Raw genomic sequence first — 19554 nt, forward strand, 5'->3', positions numbered from 1 at the left:
ATATCTTCAGACAAAATAAATTGTCATTCGATTCAGGAGTCGAAAATAAATGACTAAATCTCCATATATGACCCATCCTTAGGAAAAATAGTTACCATTTGAGTCCCCACTCCGGAATGAAAGATTAGGTCGTGAGAAGTCGAGACCTCGATAATGAAGAAAGCAATATTGATCCCTCAGATTGTATATATGGTTTTGGATAGTCCCACTAAGAAATACGACATTATTGATCGAATGAAAAGGTGGACATTTGGCAAGAACATAAATATTTAATAATGTTGCTTAGTTTAAGGTATTGCTTCAAACTAGGGCGGAACTGTAATATGTTTGCAACTAATTATGAATAAGATTGTTCTTTGTGAATTTATTGTGTATGTGGATCTACGTTGCATGCTTATCTTGTTGAGACCTATTTAAGAGCTTCAGTGAATAAAAATTACTCCCTCCATTTTATATTAGTTATCACTGATTTGGATATATAATATAAAAGTGTTTAGGGTGTACGGATACACATTTTATGTATAGATATATCCGACCTTGCGACAAATAATATGAAACAGATGGTGTATACAATTGTCCCATCAAACGAAAAATGGGATTCAAAAGACATGTGCTATATTATAGAGACTCATGCTCCATGTGCACATTTAGTATCCGTGAGATAATAAAATAAAAATTACTTATGGTCTTTACATGCTGAATACATTATTTGACATTTTTCACAACACGGAATAATTGATGGTCCACCAAAAACAACCCCCAATACATAGACGTAGCTCCATTTCCTATGTTAAGATCTTCATTTGTTCAAAGAGTTAGAATTTATTGAGATTCATGAATCTATTTCTGATCTCTGTATCGAAAAAATCCCACTTAATGCCACCTAGAATTAAAATTTATTGAGATTCACGAATCTGTTTCTGATTCCGACACTCGTGCTCGAGGCACTCTAGAGGCCTCTGCGTCACTCTCCAATTATGTGATGACTTTAGTTTAATAGATTCCGACAAAGGGGCCACGCCATTAAACACCACATAGTTTTGGTGTCGCCGCAAGCACCAAAACAGAAGGGAGATTGTAATCTAAAAGATTCTCCATAACTTTTATCCACCGGCCTCGATGTCCACCATTGGACAGGTGTAACCTGCATGAATAAGGCACCACATGTCCGCTCATATGTGTCCGACAAAACTTTTAGTAGCATAAGGCACCACATGTCCGTTCTAGAGTCATTAGGACGAGTTTTGCACATCATCGCAAGTTTTAGCACTAGTTGACCCTATTTTTCAAGTTGTTTGCATATGATAGTTAAACAGATAGGTTCCATTACCTCTTTGTAAGAATAAAGAGAAATAGTGCTCAGGTTACTTCCGTTGATCATCAAACAAAAATACGGCCGCCGCCTCCTAAACCTAGTGTCGCCATCACCTCCGCCTTCTCCATAGATCGGGTCCCCCTCCTTCGGCCGGCCTCACCGGCATCGGGAGGGTGGGGAACCCGGTCTAGTGTGGAGTTTTTGATAAAAGTAGTATTCTTTTAGGGATTTGGTAGTCATCTTCTTTTTGGCACCCACATCGATGGAGATGACATTGCCTACAATAAGTAATCTTCACCTCTTTGTGCGAAAATGAGATCTCCGTCTCGACATCGTGGTGTTAGAAGATTGCAGTTTTCTAGGTATGGGCTTTTAGATCCTGCTTCATCAGATCTATTTTGGGTATTTTCTTATGGTTATCGCGAGGATGATTGTTCTCATAATATTTGTCCCGTCTTCTACGTTCCCTACAATGGTGATTCGTACTCTCGGTTCACAAGCGACGTTTACAAGGTTGTCCGGTAACTTTGCCATTTCATACCGGTGTTGATACTCTTGCCAATGTTGATTGAATACTTTAATGGTTGCGCGCATGTACGTAGCCTTGGCATTGCGTCTCAAATTAAAATTAAAACTATGGGAGAACCTTTATTGGTATTTACAGGTTTGTGGTTTTGTATTTTCTTTCCGCCGACTTCAGAAAAGTACAAGAGTATGTCATGGAAGAAGAAATAATATAAAAATCTCGAAGATTTACTTTTTTAGAATTTATTTTGTACTAGTTGGAGAGAGCTTATGCATCTCCACCATGTACTATGTGCTACTTTAAATATCACTGCTCCATGAAGTAAGAGTCATAAACCTGGTGAAAATTAGATTGAGGAACATAAAGTTATGATGAAAGAATTCGGGGGGTTGCTTTTGATCATCAACACAAGTTATTCATTTCTCTTAGATCATCTTCTGTTTTGAAATAACTAGTGATGTGGTTTATCATTTTGAGAGTTCAATCATTAGTTCCTTCCATTCAGAAGCATCTATACTTCTTATAAAGCAAAACTCCATTAACTATAATTAATGTTAGTCTATCTCTACATGCAAGCTAGCCGTCCACATCATTTATTCCGTTAGCCAATCAAATGTCCATGGCATCCCCACTAACATTCACTATTGATGTATCCTTTCATGCAAGCTATTCATGTTACCATTTTTTTCATTCAATTGTCCGCATAAATAATTTATAGCCATGAAATGTACAAAAAAATAATATAAATTGAAGTTACCATCTCGAGTATTCTTGCATACTTGTATAGACAATTCATATTTCATGTGCATTATACCATTTCATTTATACAATACCATTTTTAAAAGATTCCCACAGCAACACGTGGGGTGTCCTTGTAGCTTCTTATAAGAGTAAATTGCACCAAACGCATCTTTAGATGTTAGGTGTGACAAAACTCCAGCTCGAGAGGCTAATGATACAAAAGACCCAACATATACACATGTTAAGCAATTGATAAAAAATCCATTCGAATCTTAATCTCCGGATGGAATGTTTCTTAGCATCGACTTAGAAATATTGTAGTTTTAATTTAAATTTAAACTAAAATTAGGACATTTATTATACATAGAAGGGAGTAGTACTAGAAACAGCAAAAACCTAAATCAAATTGTTTAGGTACCGTTGCAACTGGACTGGTAGCTTGAGCTTCTACCTTCTACCTCCCCTCCATCTTGGCTACTTTCCTTCGCACATCCTCTTCTCTGGCGGCCATCCTCGTGACCTCCTCGGCCGTGAACGGCGGCGGCAACGTGCACGGCTCATAGGTGGCGACGTACCTCTCCCTGGATTGCATCATAAACTCCCTGTCCCGACCTTGGGCGGGGCATGCCATGGACTCGGGGCAGAGCTCCACGGCCTTCTCCGGCACGGTGGGCGTATACCGGAGCAGGGCGGCGTACTGCTTGAGCACGTGCAGCATGTAGTCGTACACGTACTCCATGCTCATGTCCTCCCTGGCGAACCCGCTTCCTCCTGGCCGATCCGCCTCGCCTGCTCCGGGTGCGAGTTCCCCCAGTCGACGGCGAACTTGACGGCGCGGCACTTGTCTGCAGGGTCGATGGGCCAGTAGTGCTTGCCGGCGACGAGTCCCCGGGAGAAGAAGTCCCTGAACGGCGTGTCGATGGCCAGCATGGGCGAGTCGCAGGCGAGGATGTACTTCTCGCTCACCGACCACGACCGGCCCTGCACGTAGATCTTGTACCTGTACCGGCACTGCTTCGCCAGGTTGGAGTCCTTGAACCCGTTCCGGATGGCGGCGCCCCAGTCGTGCGCGAACAGCCGCGCGTTCCACTCCTTGCCGGTGGCGGAGTCGTTGTTGCACCGGAAGAGGTCGCGGCGCGCCTCCGACACGCCGGCGTTCCCCTTCCAGAACGCGTAGGGCTCCCTGTCCTGCCACGGGAGGCGCGCGTTCTCCTCGCCGACCTCCTCGATGAGAGGCGCCCACGGCCGGATGTTCACCTCGGACCAACCCCAGAAGGACCAGTCAGGCCAGAGGATCTCGAGCGAGGTGCCGTCCTTGCAGTACCGAAAGAGCGGCGGCGCGGTGGCAGGGTCCGGGTAGTCGGCGGCGCGGAACTCCGGCATGTCCTCCAGGTTGAACATGACGTCGACGTCCGGGACGCGGCCGGGGTAGCGGGCGAGCAGCTGCAGGATGCCCCACTGCGTGAACACGTCCCGCGTCTGGAACACGCGGTGGTACGTCTCCACGTACGCGCGGCCGGACACCACAGTCAGCCGGAACGCAGCCTTCGGCTGCGCGCGCTCCACCGCCTCCCTCGTGATCCCGGAGTCGCGCCACCGCTCGAGGTCCGAGTGGATGTACCGGAAGTAGTCGGGGCACGACGGTGGCGGCGCCGTGGGTTGTTCGGGCGATGGGAACGGTGCTGCTGACGGTGGTGGCATGCCGCGCCGGCATTGTGGTGTGGAGGACGAATTGCCGCAGCTGAATGGTATGGGCACGAGCGGCGATGAACGGTGGCGGCGAGGAGGATGTTGCCCACGCCGGCTGATGCTGCCGCGGCCCTTGCCCGGCAGGAAGGACTGATCGATCGTCCACGACACATGTACAAGAGCAACACAGAGCAGCATTATTAAACATTATAACTAGTACAAGTATCGTAAGAAGTAAACTTTATTCATTTGCTTAATCTAATTCGTGTACAGGAGCATAATTTATTTCATTTGCTTAATCTAATTCATGTACACGAGCAAAATTTATGGGAAAGTCATTTCTAACGGCACCGTTTCCTACCGGACAGCTATCCACCCTCCATTTTCTCGCGATTCGTGTTAGTCCCTCCTCCATATTTAGTGTGTATCATCTTCATATGACATATATTTGGTATCCAAATAAAAATCTAACAAAATCTCGTAATTTCTTGTATATAAATTAGGATTCGCGGTAATTTAAATGAAATATAACTAAATAAATTTGAATACGTTTGAAATATATGTATAATGTTGCTAAAATAACAAGATTTGATTACAATTTCACACATATCTAATAAATATCATATATATATCATATCAAAGCAAAATAGACACCAAACTGAAAAAATATTTACACGAATCGCGAGGCTACTACCGGTCAGATTAAGACCGGTAGGAACCGGTGCCGTTAGAAAATCCGCGTCGCAAAATTTATCCATTTGCAACTATGCAACCAACTAGCTTGATATGTGTATTATTTGCCTTGCTTCTGACCATGCCATTATTTATCTTGCAATGTGCAAACGTCTTATGCTAGGAGATTTGAAAGGTCAGAACTCGACAGATTTTTGAGCATGCATGTCAGGCCTAGATTTGCTGCCCAACAATGCTACACTTACGGAATTAGTTTACGGACTAATCTTACGGACAGGATCGACGCGGATTGGAGGAAACAAGCGCGGCAATGGCAGTTCTAGCCAAATCCTCCCGATCAAATCTGCAGCTCACACGTCAGCCCGTAACAAAATTTTCGTAGGAGTCCGTCCGTAGAAGTAGCATAATTGTTTGCTACCTTGAAGGGCCACTTTCTTCATGATACTACATTGCAGGCTCATAGACCGAAACTTGACCACAAGGAGAAGCTGCTGACTTGGATCTCTTCTTTGCCTTGACAGCTTAGATTAGCTTTTGCTTCTTTGCATGGTTCTAGCCTTAGCTCGTATATAAACTGTATGTAAATATTTTTAATAAAAGTTGAGCTATGGGGCTTTTGCCTCACAGTAAAGGGTCAAAATATGTTCAAACGTCTTTAGCTAGCAGATATAACCGTCAAATGGCCAAAAATGTCACAACAAAGAGGTAGCTGTCAAATTGAATGCACCAAAAATCCAAACCGGTGAAAAGGGTAATGTGCATGGCCACACACAGATGACCTACTTATTATGCCAGAACTTTTTTGGTGCATCAGCATCTACTGCGATCCAAAATTAAACACGTTGGTGTGCTTGTGATAACTTCCACTTCCAGGATATGATAGCTCATCTAGTCCAATTAATCCTCACTCGGTGCCCTTCTGTTGGTCTGCTTGCTCTCATCGCTCTAATAGGGTCAGGTTTTCGTTTTATAGCCCTTACAAACAATGAATGTATTGTAGGTACTATCACACATTTCATGCATCCAAAAAATGTATTACTCCCCCCCCCCGATCCAAATTATTTGATGGTAAAATAGATGTATCTACGACTAAAATGTGTCTACATACATCTATATTAGCATCAAGTAATATGTACTATAATTCATAATGACAAAGATCATAGCAACTATAACTAAAAATGTCAAGCAGATCTTATACATAATTTTGCTTTGAGATTGTACAAATCAATTCATATAAGGAGACCATGCTACCGTTAGACTATTCATAGTGGGAGTAACATAGGTAATAACATCATACACCCCCCAAGATATTTTGATGACATGGCATGATAATAAATGAAAAAAAAGTAATATGGTAACTAGCTATGTTACCATAACATCACAAAACCTAAGTCAAGATGAGCTACCACATAACAAATGACACAATGAGATAGTAACTTAGACTAGTAACAATGACACATGTTACTACTCTAAGTTACACCCAACTACGACCAACCTTATATGATACTGCATTATTGATCACTCCTAAAAAAATTATTTCCTTTCTTTGCGGCAAGATAACGTCCTTATTGATCATTAAAACGTTCACGTACAGATCCCTATACTAAGTGAAACTCCCATTGATTGGTCAGTACATATCGCTCTCACCTAGCTCGCGCACCATGACACGGCCATCTCTCGGATAGCAGAAAGTAAAAACAAATGGAGTATTTTTTCAAGTTTCCACGAATGGGCAGGATATTTAATTTTTAGGGTACATTTATAGAAATTAGAACCGTGCAAATCTAGCTAATGAACCTGCAAGAGAATTTCTCGATGAGGTCCATGCTAGCTAACTTATGATCGAACTGATTTTTTATTCCGAGATGGCCTTTTCCATATGTCGCAAACACTAGACGACGACTTAGCCATCAGCTGATGTTCGAAATGTCGTCGGAACAAAGAAGATTTGGCACGGCCACGCATGAACAACTCCACATACTTGTCTACCGATTCTTGGCCGACATGATATTACGCAAGCAGATGATCAGTTAACTAAGAATAAAACTCACGCCGCAAAGGAAAACTAGACACCTCAGTGTGCAGGTCGTCACTTCCGTCCTGATTGAACATTGGCTCGTCTAATCTAATCCAATCTAATCTGATCTGATCTGTACATGGGCAGGAAGCGGGCTTCGTACGTTTCGTTCCATACTTGGCGCTAGCTCTCGCTGCTTCTCCATGGAACATCGGTCAGCGTATCGTTCTCAGCGCTGGCACACCGGCCGAGTCCCGGCTCGATCAAAGGGTCAAAACAATGGAGTATTTGGGAGGAACTCGGGGAAATGAGGGCTCTCGCGTTGACGTCGCGTCGCTAGGAGGGAGGCTGGTTTTCAGTGGATTTTTCCCGTTTCTCTTGAGCGGATTTTCAGAACCTGGTTACGTCGATTTTTAATATTTCGTCAGTGAGTTCACAAAACCATATCGGTTGTGAATTAATTGGTTCGCAATTTGGGCAGGGGTGAGTCTCATTTTTTCATTTGTTGATTTTTTTTAGCAAATGGTCATGATGTTTGACAAAAAAATATGATAAGTATATATTAACTCAATATGAATATGCATAATTTTATTAAGATTTACGGAGCTTAATTTTGTTTTGTTTGCTAAGACCTAGAAGGGTGATTGGACAAGTTCTTGAGTCTTGGTGTCTCTAGGCCTAGATACGCTTGTTTCCTTATTTTTGTTCTATTTTTAAGATTGTTATGTTCACATTTTGGCAAAAAAATGAATAGATTAAAACAAAGTGTGTTTATACAATATTTGGTGTGCCAATTACCACTTGAACTGCAACCTATGGTTCGATGGTTAGAAGAGTAGTGATACCTCCAACCCACCAGGGATTAAACCTCAGGTTTGACACTTTGATGTCTCACCATATATTCTTGAGGCGATGTTCTCATCGATAGAAGAGTATACATGTGATGACTTCGTCAATCACAAAACCCGCCAGATCACTTTGTTAAGACTCAATCTTTCACTACTGTGTTTCGCAAAAAAAGTTACCACTTGCACTGTTTCACTTTGTTGTGGGCACATCCAATAGATAATTACTGAGACATGAACACCTATGGTGCACAACCAGGACATTTACGGCGCAAAAAAAATTCCACTATAGAATTACGTTAAAAGTGCAAAGATCAAAATGGTTCATAATTTAGTTCTCTATTTAGAAATCATTTTCGTTTCAATTATTTGTCAGTCTACCACCCTACAAAACCAGGCAGTGTCTCCTCCCGCACGGCTCATTCAATCCGAATATCTCCACGTGTCTAGCAGGGACTTGCCCTTCCCTAACCTGTAGAAAGGGCAATATCTTTCTAGTGATGATTCTCCAGGATATTTTGTTCAGTTTCCATACATATGGATGGTTAATTAGTTGCAAGAATTTCCATGTATCTTGTTGACAAAAGGCAAGCTAGCTACTGCTGGTTGAGAAAATGGCACAGAGACGAGCATCCTGAGTCCTGAGTCAAGAAGGACGCTGAGCGTGTGTATCCCGTGAAGCACTTTCCTCATGAATTAACACACGACGAGACACGTACGTATTATCGCCGACTTCGTCAGCGATCTAGATAGCTACACTGAAGCTGATGTTTCCGTGGAGCACGTACATAGTTCGTTTTTCTCGTCTCTTTTTCTACATACATGATCTGGTTTTCTTCGTTCAAAGTCCAAGATAGAAGTCTACATATATATCCTTGGATCGTAGCGTTGCTGGCTTGTCGTCATTGGTCCAACGAGGTAGCGTTCGAAGGAGCAGCTAGCTAGAGAACGCTAGAAAGCTCAACGGGCATTGGTCACTATACTTGACTTTCGAATGGGACCGCCACCAGATACAATAGTACCCCTTCCATCCCGAAATATAATATGGACGTCCTTAAATTTCGTTAACTAAAAAGTTGTAACTTTGACAATGATTTGTATTTATAACATGCTCATAGAAATTGTATAAATATGTATATGATATAGTAAAAGAGATTTGCAAGACAAATGTAATGGTACTCGCTCCATACCGGTTTACAGGGCAATTACACAATTCGAGAAAAAAGTTTGGCTACAAATTTAGTCAACAAAATATAGATATATATCACAAAAATTATACTATTGGAAACTTCTTTTGAATATGAATCTAATGGTATAATTTGTGTGACATATATCTTGTATTTTCTTGACTAAATTTGTAGTCAAACTTTTTTGTCGAGATGCGTAATTGTCATTTGAACCGGTATGGAGGGAGTACTAACAATCCCCGCTTGGAATGCGCTTTGCCGGCTCGGCAGGCAGGCAGGAGTGGTTGAAGGTCGTTCGAGCTTTTACCGCATCCAGTATCAGGCCATTTATACATTTGGAATCCAATATAACTTGGGTATATACTAGTGGTTGAAGTTGTACAACAAAAAACATGCGGAATAATTGTGTCTTATGTTTTAGGACTGGACGGACCAAGCTTATCCTACGGCTATATTATCTGATGCTTTTCCATTTCCCTTGCGTTAATTTGGCCTAATGAATACCATATTATCGCTACGTAGCGCTTAGTTCGTGTTAACAATCCTAGGTGGTTGTGAATTGTGATACACCATGGCACAATAACACGATTAAAGGAAATAAATGCTATACATTCACTACGTTGATTCGCGTTATTGATTTGTCTAGCTGGTTGTGATCGAATTGTGATGCAGCGAGAACATATCTAGTGATACCACCCTTTAGATGATACCATAATACCGTACAGAAAAACGTATTTTTATACGTGTGAAAAAATTATACGAAAAAATATGAGTGCTCATGAAGCATGTTCCTACATTATCACAAAATTTCATATCCAAAATCGACATGGACACTGAGAAACAAAAAAGAGAAAACCAGCATGAATAGTGCTACCTAGTGTCACAAAAAGACAAAATCAGAAAATGACACTATTCATGCTGATTTTCTCATTTTTGTTTCTCAGTGTCCATGTTGATTTTGGATATGAAATTTTGTGATGATGTAGGAACATGCTTCATGAGCACTCATATTTTTTCGTATAATTTTTTCGCACGTATAAAAATACGTTTTTCTGTATGGTATCATGGTATCATCTAAAGGATGGTATCACTAGATATGTTCTCGTGATGCAGCCTAAGATTTTCTTCCAACAGTGTGATGCAGCCTAAGATCGTAAGAACACGCGCGGTTGCAAAGATAACTCGGTCGAAAGGAGAGAGAAAAAAATGGCATGCACATGCGCGTATACTTACAGCGTCCAGGTCGATCCATGTGGTGCCGACGAGCAGCGCGAGCACCACGAGGCCGCCGATCACCATCCCGACGGCGCCCCTCGTCGGCGACAGAAGCGCCGTCCACCACCACGCTTTCTTCGTTGCGCCGCCTGGCGACGACGACGACGACGAAGACTGCCACTCTACGCCCAGAGCAGCGTTGTCGTCGTCGACGACCTTGCACGGGGCCGCGCCGGCTGCCGGAGGCGGCACCAAGGCCGCCGCTTCCTCCTCGTCGGGCGCAGGGATCAAGCTGCTCTTCATCTTTGAGTTGAGAGACCAGGCGTCAGCGCGCCCTAGTGTGAGGGAGGGGGCGGCTGGCGACGACGACGACGAAGACTGCCGCTCTACACCCACAGCAGAGTTGTCGGAGCTGCAACTCTGGCTCCCTTTCTCTCTCTCTGTGAATATATACCACTAACTCTGCGGAGGGTAGGGGGCGGTATATATACATCTAGAAATTTAAACATATACAGTTTTTTTTTCCTAAATTGTCATCTACTTGGCTTTAGAGCATCTCAAGCAGATACCATCCGACCCATCGGCATAATAACCGTTGATTTCCGATTTGGAGGGCAAAAAACGCGCCGTTCAGATACCATCGAACCCCTATTTTTTTTAAAAAATTCGGGCCGCTCCGATTTGCGCCGCGCGACCCTAAGTTTTCGGGTTGGAGGGGTTGTGCGAGGCTGGCCTCCATCCATTTCCGCCCCTTGGCGAAGTTTCATCTGTCCCCTTCCCCTCTTCCTCCTGCCAACCGCCGCCGCGTGCCGCCGCAGATCCCGGCCTCCCCCGCCCTTCCCCTCCGATTCCGACCGGCAGAAGCACGTGCGGGGCCCGCTGCATCCGCTCCGCCTACTGGCGCGCGAATGGGCACCAATCCGCCAGAATCGACGCCGCCGCGCACGCCTCGCCGGTAAGCTTTTTCCCAAGCTCGTCCCAGCCGCGGATCTGCCGCTGGTAGCTCTAATGGTCTGCCGCGTTTGTTGCGCCTTTGCAGATGGACCGGTGCGTGCTGTTTTTATTGGAGGATTCGTCCTCCTCCGACGACTCGGACTTGGAGGAGCTGCTCGACGATGACCACGAGCAGACGGCGGTGATACTCGCGGCGGCGGCCACGGACGTGCGGCTGAAGAAGCGGAAGGGCTCGACCATGGGGCGATTGTGCATCCCGCGGAACCGCGCCCTCGGCCACACCTTTCTCATGCGCGACTATTTCGCCGAGGTACCGACATACCCGCCCCTTCTTTTTCACCGCCGGTACCGAATGCGGTGATCTTTGTTCAACAAAATTGTCGCAATATGCGAGGACAACACGCGCTACTTCAAGCGCAAAAGGAAAGCCGCCGGGCTCTTTGGATTTAGCGTGCACAAGAAAATATCCGCCGTCATGCGCACCTTTGCATACGGCAGTCCGGCGGACTATGCCGACGAGTATCTTCGTATAGGCGAGGATACAACGTTGGAGTTCGTCCAACGTTTTTGCAAGGTTATGATGCGCGTGTATGGGCCGATATATCTTCGAGCTCCCAATGATGAAGATACCGCAAGAACAATGGCGGAGAACGAACAACGGGGGTGGCCGGGCATGCTAGGAAGCATAGATTGTATGCATTGGACATGAATTTTGTTGTCCAAAAGCTTGGCAAGGTTTGTATTGTGGCCGGAGCGACGACCCAACAATCGTTCTTGAGGCTGTTGCATCGCAGGATCTTTGGATTTGGCACAGTTTTTTTTTGTTTGCCCGGTTCACTCAACAATATCAATGTCTTGCATCGATCCCATCTTCTTGCCCGGTTTGCTAAAGGTGATGTCTGATGTCTACGGGAGCTTCTATTCTTGTAGACAGTGTTGGGCCTCCAAGAGCAGAGGTTTGTAGAACAGCAGCAAGTTTCCCTTAAGTGGATCACCCAAGGTTTATCGATCTCAGGGAGGAAGAGGTCAAAGATATCCCTCTCATGCAACCCTGCAACCACAAAGCAAGAAGTCTCTTGTGTCCCCAACACACCTAATAGGTGCACTAGTTCGGCGAAGAGATAGTGAAATACAGGTGGTATGAATAAGTAGTAGCAACGGCACCAGAAAAGTGCTTTGCCAGGACAGTAAACAAGCAGTAGTAACGCAGCAGTAGTAACGCAGCAGTAGTAACGCAGCAGTAGTAACGCAGTAAAACAGTAAACAAGCAGCGATAGCAGTATTTAGGAACAAGGCCTAGGGAATAGACTTTCGCTAGTGGACACTCTCAACATTGATCACATAACAGAATAGATAAATGCATACTCTACACTCTTGTTGGATGATGAACACATTGCGTAGGATTACACGAACCCTCAATGCCGGAGTTAACAAGCTCCACAATTCAATGTTCATATTTAAATAACCTTAGAGTGCATGAAAGATCAATTCGACTAAACCAAGTACTAACATAGTATGCACACTCGTCACCTTCACACTATGTAGGAGGAATAGATCACATTAATACCATCATAGCAATAGTTAACTTCATAATCTACAAGAGATCATAATCATAGCATACACCAAGTACTAACACGGATGCACACACTGTCACCATTACACCGTGTAGGAGGAATAAAACTAATTTAATAACATTGCTAGAGTAGCACATAGATAAATTGTGATACAAACACATTGCAATCATAAAGAGATATAAATAAGCACTTCACTATGCCATTCATAACAGTGAATAAGTATTCTGTGAAATATAGCCTAAGAGACCCACACGGTGCACACACTCGTCACCTTTACACACGTGGGACAAGGAGTCTCCGGAGATCACATGAGTAAAATTCACTTGACTAGCATAACGACATCTAGATTACAAGTATCATCATATGAATCTCAATCATGTAAGGCAGCTCATGAGATTATTGTATTGAAGTACATAGGAGAGAGATGAACCACATAGCTACCGGTACAGCCCCGAGCCTCGATGGAGAACTACTCCCTCCTCATGGGAGCAGCAGCGGTGATGAAGATGGCGGTGGAGATGGCAGCGGTGTCGATGGAGAAGCCTTCCGGGGGCACTTCCCCGCTCCGGCAGGGTGCCGGAACAGAGACTCCTGTCCCCCAGCTCTTGGCTTCGCGATGGCGGCGGCTCTGGAAGGTTTTCCGTATCGTGGTTTTTCGCATCAGGGTTTTCGCGACGGAGGCTTTAAATAGGCGGAAGGGCAGCCTCGGAGGGGGCTCGGGGGCCCACACCATAGGGCGGCGCGGCCCCCTCCGGCCGCGCCGGGTGTGGTGTGGGGCCCCCGTGGCTTCCCTCTGGCGGCTCTCGGGTGTTCTGGATGGTTCCGGGAAAAATAGGAACCTGGGTCTTAATTTCGTCCAATTCCGAGAATATTTCGTTACTAGGATTTCTGAAACCAAAAACAGCAGAAAACAGGAACTGGCACTTCGGCATCTTGTTAATAGGTTAGTTTCAGAAAATGCACGAATATGACATAAAGTGTGCATAAAACATGTAGATAACATCAATAATGTGGCATGGAACATAAGAAATTATCGATACGTCGGAGACGTATCAGCATCCCCAAGCTTAGTTCTGCTCGTCCCGAGCAGGTAAAACGATAACAAAGATAATTTCTGAAGTGACATGCCATCATAACCTTGATCATACTATTTGTAAACATATGTAATGAATGCAGCGATCAAAACAATGGTAATGACATGAGTAAACAAGTGAATCATAAAGCAAAGACTTTTCATGAATAGTACTTCAAGACAAGTATTAATAAGTCTTGCATAAGAGTTAACTCATAAAGCAATAAATCAAAGTAAAGGTATTGAAGCAACACAAAGGAAGATTAAGTTTCAGCGGTTGCTTTCAACTTATAACATGTATATCTCATGGATAATTGTCAATATAGAGTAATATAACAAGTGCAATATGCAAGTATGTAGGAATCAATGCATAGTTCACACAAGTGTTTGCTTCTTGAGGTGGAGAGAGATAGGTGAACTGACTCAACATAAAAGTAAAGAGAATGGTCCTTCAAAGAGGAAAGCATCGATTGCTATATTTGTGCTAGAGCTTTTATTTTGAAAACATGAAGCAATTTTGTCAACGGAAGTAATAAAGCATATGAGTTATGAAAGTTATATCTTACAAGTTGCAAGCCTCATGCATAGTATACTAATAGTGCCCGCACCTTGTCCTAATTAGCTTGGACTACCGGATCTTTGCAATGCACATGTTTTAACCAAGTGTCACAATGGGGTATCTCCATGCCGCCTCGTACAAAGGTCTAAGGAGAAAGCTCGCATTTTGGATTTCTCGCTTTTGATTATTCTCAACTTAGACATCCATACCGGGACAACATGGACAACAGATAATGGACTCCTCTTTAATGCATAAGCATGTGGCAACAATTATTATTCTCATATGAGATTGAGGATATATGTCCAAAACTGAAACTTCCACCATGATTCATGGCTTTAGTTAGCGGCCCAATGTTCTTCTCTAACAATATGCATGCTCCAACCATTAAGGTGGTAGATCTCTCTTACTTCGGACAAGACGGACATGCATAGCAACTCACATGATATTCAACAAAGAATAGTTGATGGCGTCCCCGTAAGCATGGTTATCGCACAACAAGCAACTTAATAAGAGATAAAGTGCATAACTACATATTCATTACCACAATAGTTTTTAAGCTATTTGTCCCATGAGCTATATATTGCAAAGGTGAATGATGGAATTTTAAAGGTAGCACTCAAGCAATTTACTTTGGAATGGCGGATAAATACCATGTAGTAGGTAGGTATGGTGGACACAAATGGCATAGTGGTTGGCTCAAGGATTTTGGATGCATGAGAAGTATTCCCTCTCGATACAAGGTTTAGGCTAGCAAGGTTATTTGAAACAAACACAAGGATGAACGGTGCAGCAAAACTCACATAAAAGACATATTGTAAACATTATAAGACTCTACACCGTCTTCCTTGTTGTTCAAACCAATACTAGATATTATCTAGACTCTAGAGAAACCAAATATGCAAACCAAATTAGCAAGCTCTAAGTGTTTCTTCATTAATGGGTGCAAAGTATATGATGCAAGAGCTTAAACATGAGCACAACAATTGCCAAGTATCAAATTATCCAAGACATTTTAGAGTTACTACATGTAGCATTTTCCAATTCCAACCATATAACAATTTAACGAAGAAGAAACTTCGCCATGAATACTATGAGTAAAGCCTAAGGACATACTTGTCCATATGCTACAGCGGAGCGTGTCTCTCTCCCATAAAGTGAATGCTAGGATCCATTTTATTCAAACAAAACAAAAACAAAAACAAACCGACGCTCCAAGCAAAGTACATAAGATATGACGGAATAAAAATATAGTTTCAGGGGAGGAACCTGATAATGTTGTCGATGAAGAAGGGGATGCCTTGGGCATCCCCAAGCTTAGACGCTTGAGTCTTCTTAGAATATGCAGGGGTGAACCACCGGGGCATCCCCAAGCTTAGAGCTTTCACTCTCCTTGATCATATTGCATCATACTCCTCTCTTGATCCTTGAAAACTTCCTCCACACCAAACTCGAAACAACTCATTAGAGGGTTAGTGCATAATAAAAATTAACATGTTCAGAGGTGACACAATCATTCTTAACACTTCTGGACATTGCATAAAGCTACTGAACATTAATGGATCAAAGAAATTCATCCAACATAGCAAAAGAGGCAATGCGAAATAAAAGGCAGAATCTGTCAAAACAGAACAGTCCGTAAAGATGGATTTTATTAGGCCACCAGACTTGCTCAAATGAAAATGCTCAAATTGAATGAAAGTTGCGTACACATCTGAGGATCATGCACGTAAATTGGCTTAATTTTCTGAGCTACCTACAGGGAGGTAGACCCATATTCGTGACAGCAAAGAAATCTGGAACTGCGCAGTAATCCAAATCTAGTATTCACTTTACTATCAAAGACTTTAGTTGGCACAACAAAACTCAAAACTAAGATAAGGAGAGGTTGCTACAGTAGTAAACAACTTCCAAGACACAAAATAAAAACCAAGTACTGTAGCAAAATAACACATGGGTTATCTCCCAAGAAGTTCTTTCTTTATAGCCATTAAGATGGGCTCAGCAGTTTTAATGATGCACTCGCAAGAAATAGTATTTGAAGCAAAAGAGAGCATCAAGAGGCAAATTCAAAACACATTTAAGTCTAACATGCTTCCTATGCATAGGAATCTTGTGAATAAACAAGTTCATGAAGAGCAAAGTAACAAGCATAGGAAGATAAAACAAGTGTAGCTTCAAAAATTTCAGCACATAGAGAGGCATTTTAGTAACATGAAAATTTCTACAACCATATTTTTCCTCTCTCATAATAACTTTCAGTAGCAACATGAGCAAACTCAACAATATAACTATCACATAAAGCATTCTTATCATGAGTCTCATGCATAAAATTATTACTCTCCACATAAGCATAATCAATTTTATTAGTTGTAGTGCGAGCAAATTCAACAAAGTAGCTATCATCATTATACTCATCATCAAATATAGGAGACATATTGTAATCATAATCAAATTTATCCTCCATAACAAGGCGGTACTAAAAGACCAATATCATTATAATCATCATAAATAGGAGGCAAAGTATCATCAAAGTAAATTTTCTCCTCAATGCTTGGGGGACTAAAAAGATCATGAAAACCAGCTTCCCCAAGCTTAGAACTTTCTACATTATTATCAACAATGGTGTTCAAAGCGTTCATACTAATATTACTACCAAGCATGCAAATAAGATTCCATAGGTTTTTTAATTTTCGCATCAAACAATCCATGTTTTAAATCAGGAAATAGAATAAGAAGCTCATTGTTGTCCATTATGCCAAACTAGTGTAAACAAGAAACAAAAAGATGCAATTGCAGGATCTAAAGGAAATAGCTTCGAGCACAAACACAATGGCGCCAGAAAAGTACTGTTACCTGGAACCGGAGTATGAGTGCCTTTTTACCTTTCCTCCCGGCAACGGCGCCAGAAAAGTGCTTGATGTCTACGGGAGCTTCTATTCTTGTAGACAGTGTTGGGCCTCCAAGAGCAGAGGTTTGTAGAACAGCAGCAAGTTTCCTTAAGTGGATCACCCAAGGTTTATCGATCTCAGGGAGGAAGAGGTCAAAGATATCCCTCTCATGCAACCCCGCAACCACAAAGCAAGAAGTCTCTTGTGTCCCCAACACACCTAATAGGTGCACTAGTTCGGCGAAGAGATAGTGAAATACAGGTGGTATGAATAAGTAGTAGCAACGGCACCAGAAAAGTGCTTTGCCCGGGACAAGTAAACAAGCAGTAGTAACGCAGCGAAGTAGTAACGCAAAGAAACAAGTAAACAAGCAGCGATAGCAGTATTTAGGAACAAGGCCTAGGGAATAGACTTTCGCTAGTGGACACTCTCAACATTGATCACATAACAGAATAGATAAATGCATACTCTACACTCTTGTTGGATGATGAACACATTGCGTAGGATTACACGAACCCTCAATGCCGGAGTTAACAAGCTCCACAATTCAATGTTCATATTTAAATAACCTTAGAGTGAGTATGCACACTGTCACCTTCACACTATGTAGGAGGAATAGATCACATTAATACCATCATAGCAATAGTTAACTTCATAATCTACAAGAGATCATAATCATAGCATACACCAAGTACTAACACGGATGCACACACCGTCACCATTACACCGTGTAGGAGGAATAAAACTACTTTAATAACATTGCTAGAGTAGCACATAGATAAATTGTGATACAAACACATTGCAATCATAAAGAGATATAAATAAGCACTTCACTATGCCATTCATAACAGTGAATAAGTATTCTGTGAAATATAGCCTAAGAGACCCACACGGTGCACACACCTGTCACCTTTACACACGTGGGACAAGGAGTCTCCGGAGATCACATGAGTAAAATTCACTTGACTAGCATAACGACATCTAGATTACAAGTATCATCATATGAATCTCAATCATGTAAGGCAGCTCATGAGATTATTGTATTGAAGTACATAGGAGAGAGATGAACCACATAGCTACCGGCACAGCCCCGAGCCTCGATGGAGAACTACTCCCTCCTCATGGGAGCAGCAGCGGTGATGAAGATGGCGGTGGAGATGGCAGCGGTGTCGATGGAGAAGCCTTCCGGGGGCACTTCCCCGTTCCGGCAGGGTGCCGGAACAGAGACTCCTGTCCCCCAGATCTTGGCTTCGCGATGGCGGCTGATGTCTACGTTCCCCCTTCTTTCCTGTAGACAGTGTTGGGCCCCCAAGAGCAGAGGTTTGTAGAACAGCAGCAAGTTTTCCCTTAAGTGGATCACCCAAGGTTTATCGAACTCGTGGAGGAAGAGGTCAAAGATATCCCTCTCATGCAACCCCGCAACCACAAAGCAAGAAGTCTCTTGTGTCCCCAACACACCTAATAGGTGCACTAGTTCGGCGAAGAGATAGTGAAATACAGGTGGTATGAATAAGTAGTAGCAACGGCAACGACACCAGAAAAGTGCTTTGCCCAGGGCAGTAAACAAGCAGTAGTAACGCAACAGTAGTAACACAGTAAAACAAAGAAACAAGCAGCAACAGCAGTATTTAGGAACAAGGCCTAGGGATTACACTTTCACTAGTGGACACTCTCAACATTGATCACATAACAGAACAGATAAATGCATACTCTACACTCTTGTTGGATGATGAACACATTGCGTAGGATTACACGAACCCTCAATGCCGGAGTTAACAAGCTCCACAATAATGCTCATATTTTAGTAACCTTTAGTGTAAGATAGATCAACAGACTAAACCAAGTACTAGCATAGCATGCACACCGTCACCTTCATGCATATGTAGGAGGAATAGATCACATCAATATTATCATAGCAATAGTTAACTTCGCAATCTACAAGAGATCATGATCATAGCATAAACCAAGTACTAACACGGTGCACGCACTCGTCACCTTTGCACACATGCAGGAGGAATAAAACTACTTTAATAACAAATCACTAGAGTAGCACATAGATAAATTGTGATACAAAACATATTGCAATCTTAAAGAGATATAAATAAGCACTTCACTACGCCATTCAACAGTGAATAAGTATTCTGGCAAATATGGCCTAAGAGACCCACACGGTGCACACACTGTCACCTTTACACATGTGGGACAAGGAGTCTCCGGAGATCACATAAGTAAAACTCACTTGACTAGCATAATGACATCTAGATTACAAGCATCATCAT

At 42.9% G+C, this 19554-nt stretch overlaps 1 pseudogene; it reads right to left on the reverse strand.

Moving 5' to 3' along the window:
- Positions 1 to 2757: 2757 nt before the first annotated feature.
- LOC124691438 lies at positions 2758 to 10632 on the reverse strand (annotated as a pseudogene).
- Positions 10633 to 19554: the final 8922 nt, after the last annotated feature.

The sequence above is a fragment of the Lolium rigidum genome, chromosome 1 (assembly GCF_022539505.1).
Source record: "Lolium rigidum isolate FL_2022 chromosome 1, APGP_CSIRO_Lrig_0.1, whole genome shotgun sequence".
Classification (NCBI taxonomy): Eukaryota; Viridiplantae; Streptophyta; class Magnoliopsida; order Poales; family Poaceae; genus Lolium; species Lolium rigidum.